Source organism: Bombina bombina, chromosome 4 (assembly GCF_027579735.1).
Source record: "Bombina bombina isolate aBomBom1 chromosome 4, aBomBom1.pri, whole genome shotgun sequence".
Lineage (NCBI taxonomy): Eukaryota > Metazoa > Chordata > Amphibia > Anura > Bombinatoridae > Bombina > Bombina bombina.
The window spans coordinates 911,430,253-911,451,387 of NC_069502.1; positions in this window are offsets into that span (position 1 = coordinate 911,430,253).

The window sequence follows — 21,135 nt, forward strand, 5'->3', positions numbered from 1 at the left end:
CATGAATGAAAGTGCCCTTATTTTTAATAGTATTTTTAAAAACTGGGTACTAATTCATGAAAGTTTACATTCACTTTAAGTTTATATGGTTTTCAAACTGCCAGAAATAAGTTAAAAGGGATTTTTTTCTTTTTTAAAGGACAAGATGCTAGCAATGTGTGCATAGGTTTATGCTGATTAATCAATAAAAAAGTAATAAGCACACTGCTAGCTTTCCAACTTTTTAAAATAAAACTTGTGTCCCGGTATTAATTTCAAGGCGAGTATTGCTTTGCTCACTGACATTAAGTAGTATCTATACGTACAGTTGTGCTATATATTGATCTGCGGTATTGTGCATATTTACCCACCTGTTGGTGCATATACAATCTATGGATTTACTATTGAATCCGTGTACCACACGTATCCCTTATTTTAGCCAACAGTGGTATCTTAATAGCGTCAGAGTCATTATCGGATCATATTGCAAAATTAAAAAATATTAGAGATAGTAATACATCTGAATTCATTACCAGACCAACAGTGGTGTATTTATTTGTTTTCTTTTCATTATCGGTTATTTGTACCAACAGATTCCGCAGTGCTATAAACATAGGCGGTATACAAGGTAGCAATTATAGGGATCAAGTGGATAGAGGGCCCTGCCTAGAGTCGCACTGTTGTAGTCAGCTCTTGTGAAGGTGGTCTGCAAGCAGTTGAGGTCTTAGGCTTACATTCCAAGGGGGTTAATGGTGGATAGCAATGGAGGAGAGGAACTGGTATAAGGAAACGTTAGTGTAGGTTGTATGCGTCCCTGAACAGAAGAGTCTTCAGGGAGTGCTTGAAGCTTTCAAAACTAGGGGAGAGTCTTGTGGAGCGAGGCAGAGAGTTCCACAAGATGGGAGCCAGTCTGGAAAGTTACATTTTAATGGTAGTCACGTTACTTTACCCCTTGGAACTGATGAAAATTCAAAAGGGGACACAGAAGTGCTATTATAAGTGCATACTTTTTGTCAGTCTATTCTGACTTTACCTTGTAAATTTCCTATATGCACAATCACTCTAGCCCAAATTTAACTATAACCTATAAGAATATCACAGAAGACATTTTTTCATGTACAAAAAACACAATTTAGACATCTTTAATATCCTTTTAAAGAGATAGTAAAGACAAAACTAAGCTTTAATCATTCATGCATAGCATACAAATTTAAATAAATTTCCAGTTTACATCTGTTAGCAAATTTGAATCGTTTCTTTGGTATGCAACAATGCACTACTGGGAGCTAGTTGGTCATTGGTAGCTGCATGTTTCTGCTTCTTGTAATTGGCTATCCTGATGTTCAGATAGCTTCCAGTATTACAGTGCTGCTCCTTCAGTTAAGGATGCCAAGAAAATGAAACAAAGTTGATAAAATAAGTAAATTGGAAAATTGTTTCAAATTTCATTCTCCATCTGAAACATGAAACAAAAAATGTGTTTTATGAGGAATTGTGTGAAACGCCTTATGTGACATTACTGGATTGCAAACAGTTAGCAGATCTGCACACTTTGTACATATTATGCTCTAGTACAATGTAGAAAATATATACTTTTGCCAGGCTTGGTTCTCATTATTCATGCATTCATTTTTTTTTTCTTTATATTATTTATTCAAGTTTTTAACATGCAATGAAAACAAAAACAAGACATATAAATAAACAGCCACAATGATCAAAGCGTAAAAAAGGAATAAAAAGATTATATCTCACAAAAAAGTGAAATGCTAATTATGTTTCCTACAGGAAAATATTCCTTAAAAGAAAAAGTACAAGTGACACAATACTTTCTTAAAGGGACAGTCTACACCAGAATTTTTATTTTTTAAAAATATAGATAATCCCTTTATTACCCATACTCTAGCTTTGCCTAACCAACACTGTTATAGAAATACACTTTTTACCTCAGTGATTACCCTGTATCTAAGCCTCTGCAAACTGCCCCCTTATTTCAGTTTTTTTGACAGACATGCATTTTAGCCAATCAAAACTGGCTCACTGGAATTTCACGTGCGTGAGCACTGTGTTATCTATATGACACACATGAAAAACTGTCAAAATGCCCTGAGTGAAGAGGCGGACTTCAAGGGCTTAGAAATTAGCATATGAACCTCCTAGGTTTAGCTTTCAACTAAGAATACCAAGAGAACAAAGCAAAATTGGTGATAAAAGTAAATTGGAAAATTGTTTGAAATTACATTCTCTATCTGAATCATAAAAGTTTATTTTAGGCTAGACTGTCCCTTTAAGTATAGGAGTTTGTAGTACATATTGTGTACTTGCCTGATAAAACAGCCGTTTTTTTGTGCTGAGAAACACTTTGCATGCTTTTATACATATTTTTATATGTTTTTTATTAGTTTAAAACTTGTGATTTTAAGCAGTTTACTGAGTCTGCACGACTTTTATTATACTTCTTTTGGGAGCGCATCACATAGTTGAGCAGTTTTTTGATTGTTTTCCTTCTGGAACACCATCCCAGGGAGACTTCCTTTGATTAGACAGCTGTGCCTCTATTTAACAAAGTCTGCCGGACCTGATCCGACAGTGTGCATCAGGTCCGCCAGACCTCGTTGAATGCGGAGAGCAATACGCTCTCCGTATTCAGCATTGCACCAGCAGCTCACAAGAGCTGCTGGTGTAACGCCGCCCCTGCAGACTCGCGGCCAATGGGCCGCCAGCAGGGAGGTGTCAATCAACCCGATCGTACTCGATCGGGTTGATTTCCGGCGATATCTGTCCGCCTGCTCAGAGCAGGCGGACAGGTTATGGAGCAGCGGTCTATGTGACCGCTGCTTCATAACGGCTGTTTCTGGCGAGTCTGAAGGCACGCCAGAAACACGTGCCCAGAAGCTCACTACAGAGCTTGTTAAATGGGTGCCCTGGTGTCTTTTACATCCAGCCTGCTTTGTTTGCACAGACTCTTCGTGCAAACACAAATGTGAGTATTCACTTTATTCACTATTGTTTGAAACATCATCTTATATAAGTGTTTGCACTATGGGAAGCCCTGGTTTTTGTTTATATTGAAGGGTTAACTTATCTAAGATTTCTATATCCTTTATTTTGAAGAAGCCTTTACCACCACCAGTCAGCTGAAGACTGCAATACCCAGCCTGCCTTTTTTGCACTGATTCCAAGTGTATAATACCTTATGAGTAAGAATTTGGTTGAAGTACACACATATTGCTAATCGTTTACAGCATTGAGATAACTGAACTATGATGCACTCTGCTTTATATTTCTTCTAGATAGATAAATATATATATATATATATATATATATATATATATATTTATATATATATATATATATATATATATATATATATATACACATTTACACACACACAATATGTATCACAAACTATGCAGTGTATACTAGAATTGCACCCTGATTTTGAACAACACTATTAATTATGAATATGATCCATTTGTATATGAGCCACATATATAATATATACAGTGCTTAATAAGATATACTAGATTTATTGATGTATGTATGATATGATTTTGGTCTTTAAAAATAAATTACATATATAAAGTGAAATAAAACAAATAATGTTCATATACCAATGACTCACTAACAGTGCAATAAAATATTCAGTGCTATTATATATTACTACTGATACAGCCTTACTTAAAATATATATGTGATCATTCAATCTCAGTCTACTCAGTGTAGTTATCCACCACAGAGAGTTTGTTGTAGAAGTCTCCTGTCACAGTGCAAGAAGTTTAACCCTCATTGTTGCAAGATAATGCACTAAAATACAACAAAAAACAGTGGCCTAGATTTAGAATTTGGCGGTAGCCGTGAAAACCAGCGTTAGAGGCTCCTAACGCTGGTTTTCGGCTACCGCCGGTATTTGGAGTCAGTCAGGAAAGGGTCTAACGCTCACTTTTCAGCCGCGACTTTTCCATACCGCAGATCCCCTTACGTCAATTGTGTATCCTATCTTTTCAATGGGATCTTTCTAACTCCAGTATTTAGAGTCGTGTCTGAAGTGAGCGTTAGAATTCTAACGACAAAACTCCAGCCGCAGAAAAAAGTCAGTAGTTAAGAGCTTTCTGGGCTAACGCCGGTTCATAAAGCTCTTCACTACTGTGCTTTAAAGTACACTAACACCCATAAACTACCTATGTACCCCTAAACCGAGGTCCCCCCACATCGCCGCCACTCGATTAAATATTTTTACTCCCTAATCTGCCGACCGCCACCTACGTTATACTTATGTACCCCTAATCTGCTGCCCCTAACACTGCTGACCCCTATATTATATTTATTAACCCCTAAACTGCCCCCCACAACGTCGCCGCCAGCTACCTACAATAATTAACCCCTAATCTGCCGACCGCCACCTACGTTATACTTATGTACCCCTAATCTGCTGCCCCTAACACCGCCGACCCCTATATTATATTTATTAACCCCTAATCTGCCCCCCTCAACGTCGCCTCGACCTGCCTACACTTATTAACCCCTAATCTGCCGAGCGGACCGCACCGCTACTATAATAAAGTTATTAACCCCTAATCCGCCTCACTCCCGCCTCAATAACCCTATAATAAATAGTATTAACCCCTAATCTGCCCTCCCTAACATCGCCGACACCTAACTTCAATTATTAACCCCTAATCTGCCGACCGAATCTCGCCACTACTGTAATAAATGGATTAACCCCTAAAGCTAAGTCTAACCCTAACCCTAACACCCCCCTAAGTTAAATATAATTTAAATCTAACGAAATAAATTAACTCTTATTAAATAAATTATTCCTATTTAAAGCTAAATACTTACCTGTAAAATAAACCCTAATATAGCTACAATATAAATTATAATTATATTATAGCTATTTTAGGATTTAAATTTATTTTACAGGTAACTTTGTATTTATTTTAACCAGGTACAATAGCTATTAAATAGTTAAGAACTATTTAATAGCTAAAATAGTTAAAATAATTACAAATTTACCTGTAAAATAAATCCTAACCTAAGTTACAATTAAACCTAACACTACACTATCAATAAATAAATTAAATAAAATACCTACAATTACCTACAATTAAACCTAACACTACACTATCAATAAATGAATTAAATACAATATCTACAAATAAATACAATTAAATAAACTAACTAAAGTACAAAACATAAAAAAGAACTAAGTTACAAAAAATAAAAAAATATTTACAAACATTAGAAAAATATTACAACAATTTTAAACTAATTACACCTACTCTAAGCCCCCTAATAAAATAACAAAGCCCCCCAAAATAAAAAAATGCCCTACCCTATTCTAAATTACAAAAGTTCAAAGCTCTTTTACCTTACCAGCCCTGAACAGGGCCCTTTGCGGGGCATGCCCCAAGAAATTCAGCTCTTTTGCCTGTAAAAAAACACATACAATACCCCCCCCCAACATTACAACCCACCACCCACAAAGAGCTTTGAACTTTTGTAATTTAGAATAGGGTAGGGCATTTTTTTATTTTGGGGGTCTTTTTTATTTTATTAGGGGGCTTAGAGTAGGTGTAATTAGTTTAAAATTGTTGTAATATTTTTCTAATGTTTGTAAATATTTTTTTTTATTTTTTGTAACTTAGTTCTTTTTTATTTTTTGTTCTTTAGTTAGTTTATTTAATTGTATTTATTTGTAGATATTGTATTTAATTCATTTATTGATAGTGTAGTGTTAGGTTTAATTGTAGGTAATTGTAGGTATTTTATTTAATTTATTTATTGATAGTGTAGTGTTAGGTTTAATTGTAACTTATTTTAGGATTTATTTTACAGGTAAATTTGTAATTATTTTAACTATTTTAGCTATTAAATAGTTCTTAACTATTTAATAGCTATTGTACCTGGTTAAAATAAATACAAAGTTACCTGTAAAATAAATATAAATCCTAAAATAGCTATAATATAATTATAATTTATATTGTAGCTATATTAGGATTTATTTTACAGGTAAGTATTTAGCTTTAAATAGGAATAATTTATTTAATAAGAGTTAATTAATTTCGTTAGATTTAAATTATATTTAACTTAGGGGGGTGTTAGTGTTAGGCTTAGCTTTAGGGGTTAATACATTTATTAGAATAGCGGTGAGCTCCAGTCGGCAGATTAGGGGTTAATGTTTGAAGTTAGTTGTCGGCGATGTTAGGGAGGGCAGATTAGGGGTTAATACTATTTATTATAGGGTTAGTGAGGCGGATTAGGGGTTAATAACTTTATTATAATAGCGGTGCGGTCCGCTCGGCAGATTAGGGGTTAATAAGTGTAGGCAGGTGGAGGCGACATTGTGGGGGGCAGATTAGGGGTTAATAAATATAATATAGGGGTCGGCGGTGTTAGGGGCAGCAGATTAGGGGTACATAGGGATAATGTAAGTAGCGGCGGTTTACGGAGCGGCAGATTAGGGGTTAATAATAATATGCAGGGGTCAGCGATAGCGGGGGCGGCAGATTAGGGGTTAATAAGTGTAAGGTTAGGGGTGTTTAGACTCGGGGTACATGTTAGAGTGTTAGGTGCAAACGTAGGAAGTGTTTCCCCATAGGAAACAATGGGGCTGCGTTAGGAGCTGAACGCGGCTTTTTTGCAGGTGTTAGGTTTTTTTTCAGCTCAAACAGCCCCATTGTTTTCTATGGGGGAATCGTGCACGAGCACGTTTTTGAAACTGGCCGCGTCCGTAAGCAACTCTGGTATCGAGAGTTGCAGTGGCGTTAAATATGTCTGTACGCTCCCTTTTTGGAGCCTAACGCAGCCATTCTGTGAACTCTCAATACCAGAGGTATATAAAAGATGCGGCCAGAAAAAAGCCAGCGTTAGCTACGCGGGTCGTTACCGACAAAACTCTAAATCTAGCCGAGTGCATTCAATACTCAAAGCTTGGTTCTCCAGTGACAGCAGCATTCATGGCAACTCCCACTCAGTTCCACAGTGATCATATGTAAATAAACAGGTTTCCTATGTTATTGCTACCTGTGTATATGTATATATATAATCTATCTACACTGACATGCACACCTACATCACACACAATATAAATATATATATACAGTAACTCACAAAAGTGAGTACACCCCTCACATTTTTGTAAATATTTTATTATATCTTTTCATGTGACAACACTGACAAAATTACACGTTGCTACAATGTAAAGTAGTGAGTGTACAGCCTGTATAACAGTGTAAATTTGATGTCCCCTCAAAATAACTCAACACACAGCCATTAATGTCTAAACTGTTGGCAACAAAAGTGAGTACACCCCTAAGTGTAGATCTCCAAATTGGGCCCAATTAGCCATTTTCCCTCCCTGATGTCATGTAAGTCGTTAGTGTTACAAGGTCTCAGGTGTGAATGAGGAGCACTGTTGTAATATGAGTGGGAGGGGCCTATTTTAGCGCTTTTTTGCGCAGTAAAAATTCAGTCACAATTTGGTGTTATCGCTCTCACACTCTCTCATACTGGTCACTGGAAGTTCAACATGGCACCTCATGACAAAGAACTCTTTGGATCTGAAAAATAGAATTGTTACTCTAGATAAAGATGGCCTAGGTTATAAGAAGATTGCCAAGACCCAGAAACTGAGCTGCAGCATGGTGGGCAAGACCATACAGCAGCTTCACAGGACAGGTTCCACTTAGAAACAGGCCTCGCCATGGTCGACCAAAGAAGTTGAGTGCACGTGCTCAGCGTCATATCCAGAGGTTGTCTTTGGGAAATAGACGTATGAGTGCTGCCAGCATTGCTGCAGAGGTTGAAGGGGTGGGGGGTCAGCCCGTCAGTGATCAGACCATACGCTGCACACTGCATCAAATTGGTCTGCATGGCTGTTGTTCCAGAAGGAAGCCTCTTTTAAATATGATGCACAAGAGAGTCAGCAAACAGTTTGCTGAAGACAAGCAGACTAAGGACATGGATCACTGGAACCATGTCCTGTGGTACGATGAGACTAAGATAAACTTATTTGGTTCAGATGGTGTCAAGCGTGTGTGGTGGCAACCAGGTGAGGAGTACAAAGACAAGTCTGTCTTGCCTACAGTCAAGCATGTTGGTGGGAGTGTCATGGTCTGGGCTGGCACTGGGGAGCAGTGACGTGCAGTTAGGTCAGAGACTAGTGAGGCAGTGGCTATGATACTCCAGAGAAACACACACATATAGTATGTGACTGAGTGTGCGTATGTGTGTATGTTTACAGCAAATGCAAGGGTTGATGGCCAATATGCTGATTAGCAACTCATTGATTCATGCACTCACTTTACAGGTGCTTTTTGATCAAATAAGAGATGGTTAACTGAAAGAAAACCTACCATACCTCCCTTTGTTCCAACATCAGAGACTCAGTTGGAGACAAGGGACTATTGTCATTCTGTTTCAACGCTGTTGATAGAATAATTAAATTTACCTACAGTATCTGCACTAACAACATCCAAACATAGGATATGGGAATAGACAAGATAAATTATATTTATAAAATAGGATAAAAATTATAATTGACTAAAAGGAAAATAACATTGTATAAAACATATAGTATCACTATCAATCCAAGTTTGTTTTTTTGCAGTTCTTGAACCATGTCACACCAATTGCTAGGGCACAATGCTTTCTATGTTAGTTTGTAGAAGGCTTTAATACATTACAATTTCTAGGAATCCTTAAATGGATTGGGGGCCTCGGAACATCCAGACAGTGGGCAGGACAGTCACTCAAATTGCTATTACATGGCAGAATTAACCATACACATTTTGACCACAAGTCACCCACCCACAAGTAAGTATGTAAAACAATGGGTCTAAGGTGCATTTATTTATTAAGCTGTTGCTGGTACAAAAACAGTGATTAAGCAAAAGGCTAAACAAGCTACACCACATTCATAATTAATATATCACAATGTATAAAACACTACAAATAAAGAAAGCTCAATTCTAAGCTATAGGTCACACCTCCAACATTTTTGTATTCTATGAAGTAGTTTTGGGTGCACACTTTTATGGTATAAATAAGAAAGCATTATACCTAGCTAATGACATGTAAAGAGCAAGGATCAAGTTCTTTTGACATATCCATTTCATGGCATGACAGTCGAATCATTAAACTTCATCCCTCAAACCCAGATGTTCCTAGACACTCAGGACAATGCCTCCTGCCATGCTCCAGTAGGGTTGGGCACACATACCCTGCAATGGTGGACCTAATGAACTGAGGGCCCAAACCTGCATCTAAATGATTTAAAAATGTTGCTTAGCAACATTCTTAAAGTTAAAATTCCCTATACACTAAAGGATTGTCATAATGGAAGTCCCTTAAGAAAAAGAGATAAAAAATGTGACATTGGAACATGCAAAGCAAAAGGTAATCAAGGGGTTAAATCACTGCACTGACAACCAGCAGCATGTTATTTGCCATAAAAACACATGTGTAAACATGATGTTAAATCACAGCTGCATAGCAAACTTACATAATTGAGTTATGCAGCTGTGATTTAACTCCTTCATTACTTTTTGTTCAGAGTTTGACAATGTGTGTGTGTGTATGTATATATATATATATAGATACATACACACACACACACACACACACACACAATCACACATAGCTACATAGACACAGGTCAAAAGAATGCACACATAATGCACCTAACCCCTAACAAAATATATTTGGATTAAAATCTTGCAAAAACCCCCCAAAAAACAAAGCTTACAACGACCCCAGACGTTTATCATGACCTGCCGTTCTGCTTCAAGAGCTGCTATTAATAACTCCCCAGCAGATCACACAAAAGGAGTGGCCCATGTGACCTCCTGATCTATACCGGATGCCTTAAACACTTAGTACACAAAGTACAGTTAACCCCATGTCTGCCAACAAGAGTTGCAGCATGTCTTGCAGCAGCACCCTCTGGCAGACACAGGGTTGAATGCTTTTTTTTTATGGAGGTGGTAGGTTATACCTGAATGCTGCAGTTCAATAGAGACTTTCTCTCCAGCAGCCTCGGCCACCATAGATCACAGAGGCATGTGTCTCCCAGTCACAGTGACACTTCCTACATTACAATGAATATTCAGTTGTGAGCCCAAAAAAAAAAGCAAAGCACTTTTTTACATATTTTTTATGTGACTCTGATACCTTAACCCCTTGTTGCTGGGCAGTGCATGTCCACTTGGATGAATCCAGAAGCAAAGCTTTACAGAGTCCACACAGCCACACAACAGCAGCTGATAGCTCCTCTGGCTCTATTAGTCACCACTGTCAGTCAGACTGTCTCCCTGTTCGACTGAGTCCAACTCCTCACTCCACACACAGGCACTTGACCGCACAGACCAGTAGACCTCAGCAGGGCAGGGCAGGCACGCCACACACTATTCTCAGCAGCTCCCTCCTGTACTGACTCTTCTTCCCGCCTGAAGTCTGTGTCGGCGCAACGTCACCCATACTCTGTCACTCCGCAGCCCAGCAGGCACACCTCCCCAGCAGCGCTGATTCTGATTGGCTGTGTGACCTAGCTCCATCATGGAGGCAGTTTTGAGAACCGCCTCCATTAGAGCTTGTATGGGGCCCGGCGAGGCACCACTGGGTGGTGCTAAAGTGGAACTATATTCAGTTCCATGTTGCGCAATTTATGGAGGGCAGCGGACCGGCTCACTGCCTCCTAATTGCACAACATGAATGCTGAATTTCATTTGGCAGCGCAAGCGCACTAGCACAGTGGGAAATATTATGTGGGTAATCACCGGTGGGGGGTGTACCCTTGGGGGTGGCCCCAAAAAAAAGAAGAAGACAAAAACACACATATATATATATATTTTAATAAACATTATTTGAAATCTTTCTTCTCTGATTGGACAGGGGAGGCACCGCCTCCCCTGCCTCCTATTACTGCACGTCACCATGAATGCCAACATGTACTGTGAAATACTGAAGCAGACCATGATTCTCTCCCTTTGGAGAATGGGCCGCAGGGCAGTATTCCAACGTGATAACGACCCCAAACACACCTCCAAGATGACCACTACCTTGCTAGAGAAGCTGAGGGTAAAGGTGATGGACTGGCCAAGCATGTCTCCAGACCTAAATCCTATTGAGCATCTGTGGGGCAACATCAAACGGAAGGTGGGGGAGGACAAGGTCTCTTACATCCAACAGCTGCGTGATGTCATCATGGAGGAGTGGAAGATGACTCTAGTGGCAACCTGTGAAGTTCTGGTGAACTCCATGCCCAAGAGTGTTAAGGCAGTGCTGGAAAATAATGGTGGCCACACAAAATATTGACACTTTGGGCCCAATTTGGACATTTCTACTTAGGGGTATACTCACTTATGTTGCAGATGGTTTACACATTAATTACTGTGTGTTGAGTTATTTTGAGGGGACAGCAAATGTACACTGTTATACAGGCAGTACACTCACTACTTTACATTGTAGCAAAGTGTCATTTCTTCAGTGTTTTCACATGAAAAGATATAATAAAACATTTACAAAAATGTGAGGGGTGTACTCACTTTTGTGAGATACTGTATGTATATATATATATATATATATATATATATATATATATATATATATATATATATAAAATACAACGAAGAATTCCACCAATATTCAACACCCCTGCATTTGCTTTGAGCTGTTCATGTAAATAGGCTGTCAGTGCGCTTAGCTAATGCACTGTTCAATGACCGGCTAGGATTTAAACACCCCCTCTTAGTCCATCACATTGTGACTACTTGATATCCCAAGTATTCCCAAAAGTCACATATAGGATGTGTTAAATTTACAAGAAAACACATATGTTGCAATACAAATATTTAAGCTCCTGGGTGGGAGTTGGCATCTATCTATCAGACTCAAATACAAAAGAACTGCCGCTTATAGCTGCAGTAACTCACCACCTCTTCTTGTGTTATCTCACTTGTAGGTGTTGCTTCATCGCGGGATCCATTTATTCGGTGCAAACTTGTAGCATGCTGTAAGGGGGTGGGGGGGGGGACGACAGCTCCACTCCTTCCCTCTTTACCCCTTTGCTCCGTAGGCCGCCGCGCGGCGTGGATACAACCGCTGAAAGATCTGGATCGGGGGTGTGTCACTCCGCTAGCCAATCACCAGTCTTCCTCCTTAGACAGTGTGTGCAGGCTTCCTTCCATGAACAGCCGGGGAGCCCAATCAGCTCAGCGAGTCCTGGTAATTGTATAGAAAACCAAAAAACTAAGCGTTCTCGCTGGCTGATAGAATAAAAACAATATCTTTATTAGTTCCAATTCAATGCTCACTGCTGAGTGTGTTTTTACCCCGACTGCTGTAGACCCTCCTGGTCTTTTTTACCTTTACTATTGGAACTAATAAAGATATTGTTTTTATTCTATCAGCCAGCGAGAACGCTTCGTTTTTTGGTTTATATATATATATATATATATATATATGTATATATATAAATATATATATATGTATATATAAAATAATTTATTTGTATAGGTCCACAAAATTCCACAATAGCAAAGACTTAAAAAAAATACAAAAGCATAACGGACTAATAAAATCTAGTACAGGAGGAAGAGGGCCATGCTCTGAAGAGCTTCCAGTCCACAGGTTGAGGCTGCACTGAGACATAACGTTTGGGTTAGATTATCACCTGGATTGTAGTTGCAGCAGTGAGCCAAGGCAGTTCAATATTTATTTTGCGTAGGATTAAAAAAAGAGAGATGGTAAGCCTCTCTGAATAGGTGGGTTTTTAAAGAGTGTCTGTAGCTATACAAGGTTGGAGACAGTCTGATGGAGCATGGTAGAGAGTTCTAGATGAGAGTGCATGAGAAGTCTTGTAGGCGAGAGAGGGATGTAGACATAATTAGAGTGAAGAAAAGTAGGTGAAAGGTTGATTGAAGAGGACAGGTCAGAGAGTATTTGGTGATGAGAAAGGAAATAGACAGCTAGATTACAAGTTTTGCGCTATAGAGGGTGCGAAATGAACACAACAAAAGTTGACTTATTTCACCCTCCATAGCGCTGCCATTCAGAGTTTCTAAAGAGCCACCTTGTGTGTGTGATATGGTAGCGTTGAGCTCCATACCGCACAAAATCCAAGGGCTGCTTTGACGTGCTCGTGCACGCTTTCCACATAGACATCAATGGGGAGAGAGTGTTAGAAAAAAAAATAACACTAGCCCCCAATGATCCACTTACAGTTTCTGAGGTCCGGACATCCAGGCGGCGAAAAGTCTTCATCCAAGCGGCGAGAAGTCTTCCTCCATCCAGGTACAAAAAAGAGAGAGAAGTTTGACAGTACTCAGCACTCACAAAACACTATATAGTAACAGTATGCATTGAAAACCGGATTGTGTCCAGAACTGGTTATTAAAACGTAACTTTTACTAATGATAGGATAAAATAATAAAGGTTGGTAAATAGTACCAAATGTATAACATAAATATGTGAGACATACATTTAAAACTTAGATTAAGAAACAGATCAGGACTGTGTGTGTGAGACTTCAAAAACAGAATTACTTCCCTGGGTAATAGTTCAAATACACCGTAACCCTCGGGGCTCAGAGAATACACGGATTGCTCTAAAGCTAATCTAAAAAGGGGATTGACCCCAACAACATTACCTAATCTGAGCAATACTGGTACCTAGAGCAGGAGAGGAAACGGTTTATAAATGACTGATTAAGGAAGGCAATTGCCACATCAATATAAGCTTAGAAAGTCCCAGGTAAACACAAATTAGCAAGTCTCATGCACACATACAAGGCCTGATGTACATTTCGCCGCTAGCACGGCTTTCTCAGAGGCTAACCAGAGTCAGGGCCCCAACCCGGTATTTGTATCGTCATTGACCAATAGAAATTGGTTCTAAGCACACACCTCTAGATGCAGCCTATCACAAGAGGCTTAATGTAATTGGTTAAAGATTCATCACATGATCGTATCAAGCAGGTGTCAGGATAGTAACATGTTGAAACAATTTTGTGATATAAGGTATTAGATATTTGCTACATTGTTTCAAAATCAAGAATAGGTGTCAGGAGCATTGAAAGATGACAGCAACCTTTCCATCCCAACATGATTTACTAAACTCGATTGTAATTTTCAATCATGCAGGTCTAGCTTACTCAGAATTGTCACTCCCACCTGGTCAAAGATTAATTCTATCCACCAATTGGATTCGAAAGTGTCTTACAATACAAAAATCTGCGTTTATTACCAATAACAGATTTTCATTCACACCTTTCAACACACATATAATGAGATTCATCCTTCCTATGTCACACATAGGAAAATCCTCAATTGATGCATAAATCCTCTCCATGTATGTTGATAGAAAATTTGATTGCGTTTTTTCAAAAAACGATCATAAGAGAATGATGTTAACATCCTCCCTATATCACACGAAGGTAAATACTCTATTGATGTAGAAAAATAAATAAATAAAACCTCTCCATGTATATTGATAGAAAATTTAATTTTATTTAAGTTTTAATTGCGTTTTTCAAAAAACGATCATGAGAGAATGATGTCAAAAATCATTCACAAATTGACTTCAATAAGACACACTCTTCTTATCTGTCAGAGCAAAGAGTAATGTTTACACGAATAAGTATATTGACTCTATTGAGACGGAGTCTTCTTGTGTGTCCCTAGTAGATTAAGTGCATAAAATAGCTTGATATTAAAAATCTATATGTAAGATTTATGAATAATATCACGTAATGCGTATCACATTTCGAATAGCGAATCAAAAAAGGGGGGGACATTGTTTGCAATATTTCAGCCAATGTTATCACTATAGTGCAGATCCTGCCCATTAGTGGATTAACCAAATTTAATTGCGTTTTTCAACAAACGATAATCCACCAATTGACTTAAATTGAACATACTATTCTTATTTATAAAAGCAAAGAGTATTGTTTCTTATGCCTCTCCATGTATATTGATAGAAAGTTTAAATTTTAATTGCGTTTTTCAAAAAACGATCATGAGAGAATGATGTCAAAACTCATTCACAAATTGACTTAAATCAGACACACTCTTCATATCTGTCAGAGCAAAGAGTAATGTTAACACGAATAAGTATACTGTATTGACTCTATTGAAACGAAATCTTATTGTGTGTCCCTAGTAGATTAAGTGCATAAAATAGCTTGATATCAAAAATCTGTATGTAAGATTTATGAATAATTTCACGTAATGCGCATCACATTTCAAATAGCAAACCAAAAAAGGGGGGACATTGTTTGCAATGTTTCAGCCAATATTATCACTATAGTGCAAATCCTGCCCATTAGTGGATTAACCAAATTTAATTGCGTTTTTCAACAAACGATAATAAGAGAATAATGTCAACACTAATCCACCAATTGACTTAAATTGAACACACTATTCTTATTTATAAAAGCAAAGAGTATTGTTATGCAATCATAAGATGAAATATGCTAAAGTGTATCTCTTATTACAGTGGTTATAGTTATAATTTATTTTGTACTGTAATTTCCCAAATGTCATCTGCTACAAGTGTTGGACTATCATTCGTGCCAGTATGGAAGTTTATCCCTATATGGGTTATTACAATAGTGTTACTGTTCCTTCTGTCATGGATTATTGATCTATATGCACATAAAAAGTCACCTATTGTTCATTTACAGGAATGCCGCAAATCCATCCTGTTCGTTAATCCCATTGGGTGTAAGGGTATTAAGCCAAAAAATCCAACGGCATTCAGATTGGAGCAGCATTTGTTCTATATCTCCTCCTCTTATGCCTGGTTGTATAACCATCAGGCCTTGTCTGTGTGCATGAGACTTGCTAATTTGTGTTTACCTGGGACTTTTCTAAGCTTATATTGATGTGGCAATTGCCTTCCTTAATCAGTCATTTATAAACCGTTTCCTCTCCTGCTCTAGGTACCAGTATTGCTCAGATTAGGTAATGTTGTTGGGGTCAATCCACTTTTTAGATTAGCTTTAGAGCAATCCGTGTATTCTCTGAGCCCTGAGGGTTACGGTGTATTTGAACTATTACCCAGGGAAGTAATTCTGTTTTTGAAGTCTCACACACACAGTCCTGATCTGTTTCTTAATCTAAGTTTTAAATGTATGTCTCACATATTTATGTAATACATTTGGTACTATTTGCCAACCTTTATTATTTTATCCTATCATTAGTAAAAGTTACGTTTTAATAACCAGTTCTGGACACAATCCGGTTTTCAATGCATACTGTTACTATATAGTGTTTTGTGAGTGCTGAGTACTGTCAAACTTCTCTCTCTTTTTTGTACCTATATATCTATCAGACAGTCAGCACCCACCTTCTCCTACACTTCACCAGTGATACTAACTGGTATATAATGAATACTGAATAGATTATATATCTACTATTATTTCAGCATACTATATTATGAAGGGGTTGATATTTGCTTAAACTAACACCGTTGCCACTATTTCCTTCCTCCATCCAGGCAGCATATTCTATCTTCATCCAGATGGTATCTTCTATATTCATCCCGGCGGCGCGGAGCGGTCCATCCTTCAAAACATCCTCTTTATACGGTCGTAACTGTACACTGAATCTTCAATGCAAGGGAGCCTTTTCAAAATGGCGTCCCTTGCATTCCATTTTTGAAATTCAAATCAACCAATAGGATGAGAGCTACTGAAATCCTATTGGCTGTTCAAATCTGCCAATAGGATGAGAGCTACTGAAATTCTAGTGGCTATTCAAATCAGCCAATAGGATTTCAGTAGCTCTCATCCTATTGACTGATTTGAATTTCAAAAATCAAATCAGCCAATAGGAATGCAAGGACGCCATTTTGAAAAGGCTCCCTTGCATTGAAGATTCAGTGTACGGCGGCAACCGTATGAAGAGGACACTCCACGCCGGATGTCTTAAAGGATGGACCCGCTCCACGCCGCCGGGATGAAGATAGAAGATGTGGCATGAAGACCTTGCCGCCTGGATGAAGACTTCTTGCCGCCTGGATTATTATTATTATTATTATCGGTTATATGTAGAGCGCCAACAGATTCTGCAGCGCTATAAACACATGCAGAGTACAACAAAACATTTATAGGGATCAAATGGGTAGAGGACCCTTCCAAGAGCCGCACTGTTGTAGTCAGCTCTTAAGAAGGTGATCTACAAACAGCTGTACTCTTAGGCTTACATGCTAAGGGGGTTCAGGGGATAGCAATGGAGGTAAGGAACTGGTATAAATAAAGGTTAGAGTAGCTTGTGTGCATCCCTGAACAGACTTTAGGGAGCGCTTGAAGCTTTCAAAACTAGGGGAGAGTCTTGTGGAGCGAGGCAGAGAGTTCCACAAGATGGAAGCCAGTCTGGAGAAATCCTGTGGGGACGTAACAAGAGAGGAGGAGAGTAGGAGGCCATGAGCAGGGCAAAGGGGTCGGGAGGGAGAGTATCTGGAGACAAGGTCTGAGATATAGGGGGAAGCAGTGCAGTTAAGGGCTTTGTATGTCAGAGTGAAAATTTTGAGTTTAATCCTAGAGGCAAGAGGAAGCCAGTGAAGGGATTGGCAGACATGTGGAGCAGATGAAGAGTGACATGTAAGGAAGATGAGCCTGGCAGAGGCATTCATTATGGATTGTAAAGCTAGGCAACAGCTGGGGAAATTAAAGAGGACAGAGTTGCAGTAATTGAGATGTATGAGAGAGTAGATTAAAATCTTAGTTGTGTCTTGTGTAAGGAAATGTCTAATTTTTTAGATGTTTTTAAGGTGGAAGCCGCAGGCTTTAGCAAAGGACTGAATGTGAGGAGTGAAAGAAAGATCTGAGTCAAATGTGACCCCAAGAGATCAGGCATGCGGGGTAGGGATAATGATGAAGTTCTTGACAGTTATAGAGAGAATGGGGGTGGAGATTTTGGAAGAAGGGGGGAAATAAGGAGCTCAGTTTTAGAGAGATTTAGTTTGAGGTAGTGAGAGGACATCCAGGAAGAGATGTGAGAAAGACAGTGAGTGACACGGTTAGCAAGGAAGGAGTTAGGTCTGGTGCAGAGAAGTAGATTTGGGTGTCGTCAGCATACAAATGATATTGGAAACCATAGGACTTAGTTAGGGAACCTAATGATGAAGTGTAGATTGAGAAGAGAAGGGGACCAAGGACAGAGCCTTGTGCTACCCTGATAGAAAGTGGTGACGGGGCAGAGGAGGACCCAGAGAAGGCTACACTAAAGCTGTGGTTTGACAGGTAGGAAGAGAACCACGAGAGGGCTTTGTCACAAATACTGAAGGATTGGAGGGTTTGGAGCAAAAGAGGGTGGTCAACAGTATCAAAGGCTGTGGACAGATCAAGGAGGATAAGCAGAGAGAAGTGACCTTTTGATCTTGCTGTAAGTAGGTCATTGGTAACCTTAACGATTGCTGTCGCTGTGGAGTGATGGGGAGGAAAACCAGATTGCAGTGGGTCAAGGAGGGAGTTTAATGTAAGGAAATGGGGTATGCGTGCATATATTAGCTTTTTGAGAAGCTTTGAGGCAAAAAAGAGGAGGGAAATAGGGTGGTAGTTGGATGGGGAGGTTGGATCAAGGGAAGGGTTTTTGAGGATAGGTGTGAACAGTGCATGTTTCAGAGATGAGGGAAATACACCAGTATTGAGGGAGAGGTTGAAATGTGTGTTAGTTTAGGGGTAAGGGTAGAAGAGAGGGAGGGGAGTAACTGTGAGGGGATAGGGTCAAGGAGACAGGCAGTGAGGTGAGAGCACAGTATAAGTGCAGAAACATCTTCCTCAGTAACAGGGGAGAAAGAGCTAAGTTTATGGTTACATGGGTTGTGGTTGATTGCGTGCGTTTAAGGGGGTGAAAGAATGGAAGTATGTTGAGAGCTGATTTTGTTTCTGATGGAGTTGATTTTGTTATTTAAGTGGCTGGCAAAGTCTTGAGCTGACAGAGAAGTTGTATTAGAATGTGGGGGTTGGTGGAGAAGAGTATTGAAAGTGGTGAACGGATGTTTTGGCTTTGAAGAAAAAGTAGAGATAAGAGTTGAGAAGTAATGTGGCTATAAGAGATTGAGGGCAGAATAGTAGGAGTTCAATATGAATTTGTAATGAAGAAAATCAGCTGAACTCCAAAAATTTCTCCAGTGTCACTCAGCAGTACGGGAACATCTGCATAGGTATCGTGTCAGAGGAGTATGTCAGGGTTGAGGATGAGTGTGTGATTTACGAGCTATGATAAGAGAGGACAGTTTGTCAAGGACAGATGCAAGAGTGGAATTATAGTGGCAGATAGATTGGTCAGGGCAGGAGAAGGAGGAGAAGGAAGAGAGGAGAGGTTTGAGGAAATTAGCAAGCTGTTGTTGATCTAATGACATAATGCTTCTGCTAATGCTTGGTGTGAGGAGTAGAAGGAGGGAGGGATGATATGTTGCAAGTGAGGAGATGGTGGTCAGAAAGAGGAAAAGGGGAGTTTGTGAAGTTTGTAATAGTGCATCGATAGCTAAAGATCAGGTCAAGGGAGGGTTACCGTCTTTGTGAGTGGGAGAATCAGTTTATTGTGACAAACCGAAGGAGGAAGTGAGTTGCAGAAGTTGTTTTGAAGAGGAGGCAGTGAGATTGTCAAGAGGGATGTTGAAGCCGCCAATAATGAGGGCAGGGGTGTCTGAGGAAAGGAAATAAGGTAGCCAGACAGTCAAGTGATCTAAAAATTGAGTTGAGGAGCCAGGGGGTCGGTAGGAAAATGTGAGGGAAGAGATGGGTTATATTTTTTGAAAGGAGCAATGAGAGGAAAGTAAAATACCTACACCACCTCCTTGTCTATTACCAGACCTAAGAGTGTGGCTGAAGAGAATCCTAGACTTCTCGCCGCCTGGATGTCCGGACTTCAGAAACTGTAAGTGGATCGTCGGGGTTAGTGTTAGTTTTTTTTTTAAACTTTTTTTGGCTGGTTTTTTTTTTAGATTAAGTTTTTTTTTTTAAAAAAGCTAGATGCCCTTTTAAGGGCAATGCAAAAGAGCTAAATTGCCTTTTTAAGTGCAATGCCCATACAAATGTCCTTTTCAGGGCAATGGGTAGCTTAGGTTTTTGTTATAGTTAGGTTTTTTTATTTTGGGGGGTTGGTTAGGTGGTGGGTTTTACTGTTGGGAGTTCTTTGTATTTTTTAGTAGGTAAAAGAGCTGATTTCTTTAGGGCAATGCCCTACAAAAGGCCCTTTTAAGGTAGTTTACTGTAGGCTAAGGTTTTTGTTATTTTGTGGGGCTTTTTTATTTTTATAAGGTTATTAGATTAGTTGTAATTGTTTTTATTTTGGATAATTTTGTTTGTTATTTTTTGTAATTTAGTGTTTGTTATTTTTTGTAATGTAGTGTTTGTTGTTTTCTGTAATTTAGTATTTTTTATTTTTTGTAATTTTAGATTATTTTTTTTAGTAGTGTTAGTTTTTTTTAAGTGTAATTTAGTTTATTTAATTGGTAGTTTTTTAATTTTAGTATAATAGTTGTTAATTGTTAGTTTAAACTTAGGTTTTTTTAATTTCACAGGTAAGTTTTTATTTATTTTAAGATAGGGATATTGTAATTTTAATTTAAAGTTAGTGGGTTGTTAGGTTTATGAGTTAATAGTTTAATTTAGTTTTTTGTGATGTGGGGGGCTGGCGGTTTAGGGGTTAATAGGTTTATTTAGTTGCGGTGATGTGGGAGGCCAGTGGTTTAGGGCTTAATAACTTTTATTAGTTGCGGCAATGTCGGGAGCAGCAGATTAGGGGTTAATAACTTTATTATAGTGTTTGCGATGCAGGAGAGCCTCGGTTTAGGGGTTAACAGGTAGTTTATGGGTGTTAGTGTACTTTGTAACATTTTAGTTATGAGTTTTGTGTATCAGTTTTGTTGCGCAAAACTCATAACCACTGGTTTCTGATAGCGGAACGGATCATGGCGTTATCGGCGCTATGGAAATCCCACACAAAAACGTTATTTTTTTGAGTGCAGGATTGACGTTGCGGTATAGCTATACCGACAAGACTCGTAAAGTCTGCGTTACGGTTTTAACACTGAAATGGTTATTTTTACAGCATTAAAACCATAACTGCCACGCCGCACCACTCTAGCTGTTGCTAGGGATGCGGGCGTCTGCTGTTCTACTCATTGCCTAAAGTAGAGTCGGCTCCTGTG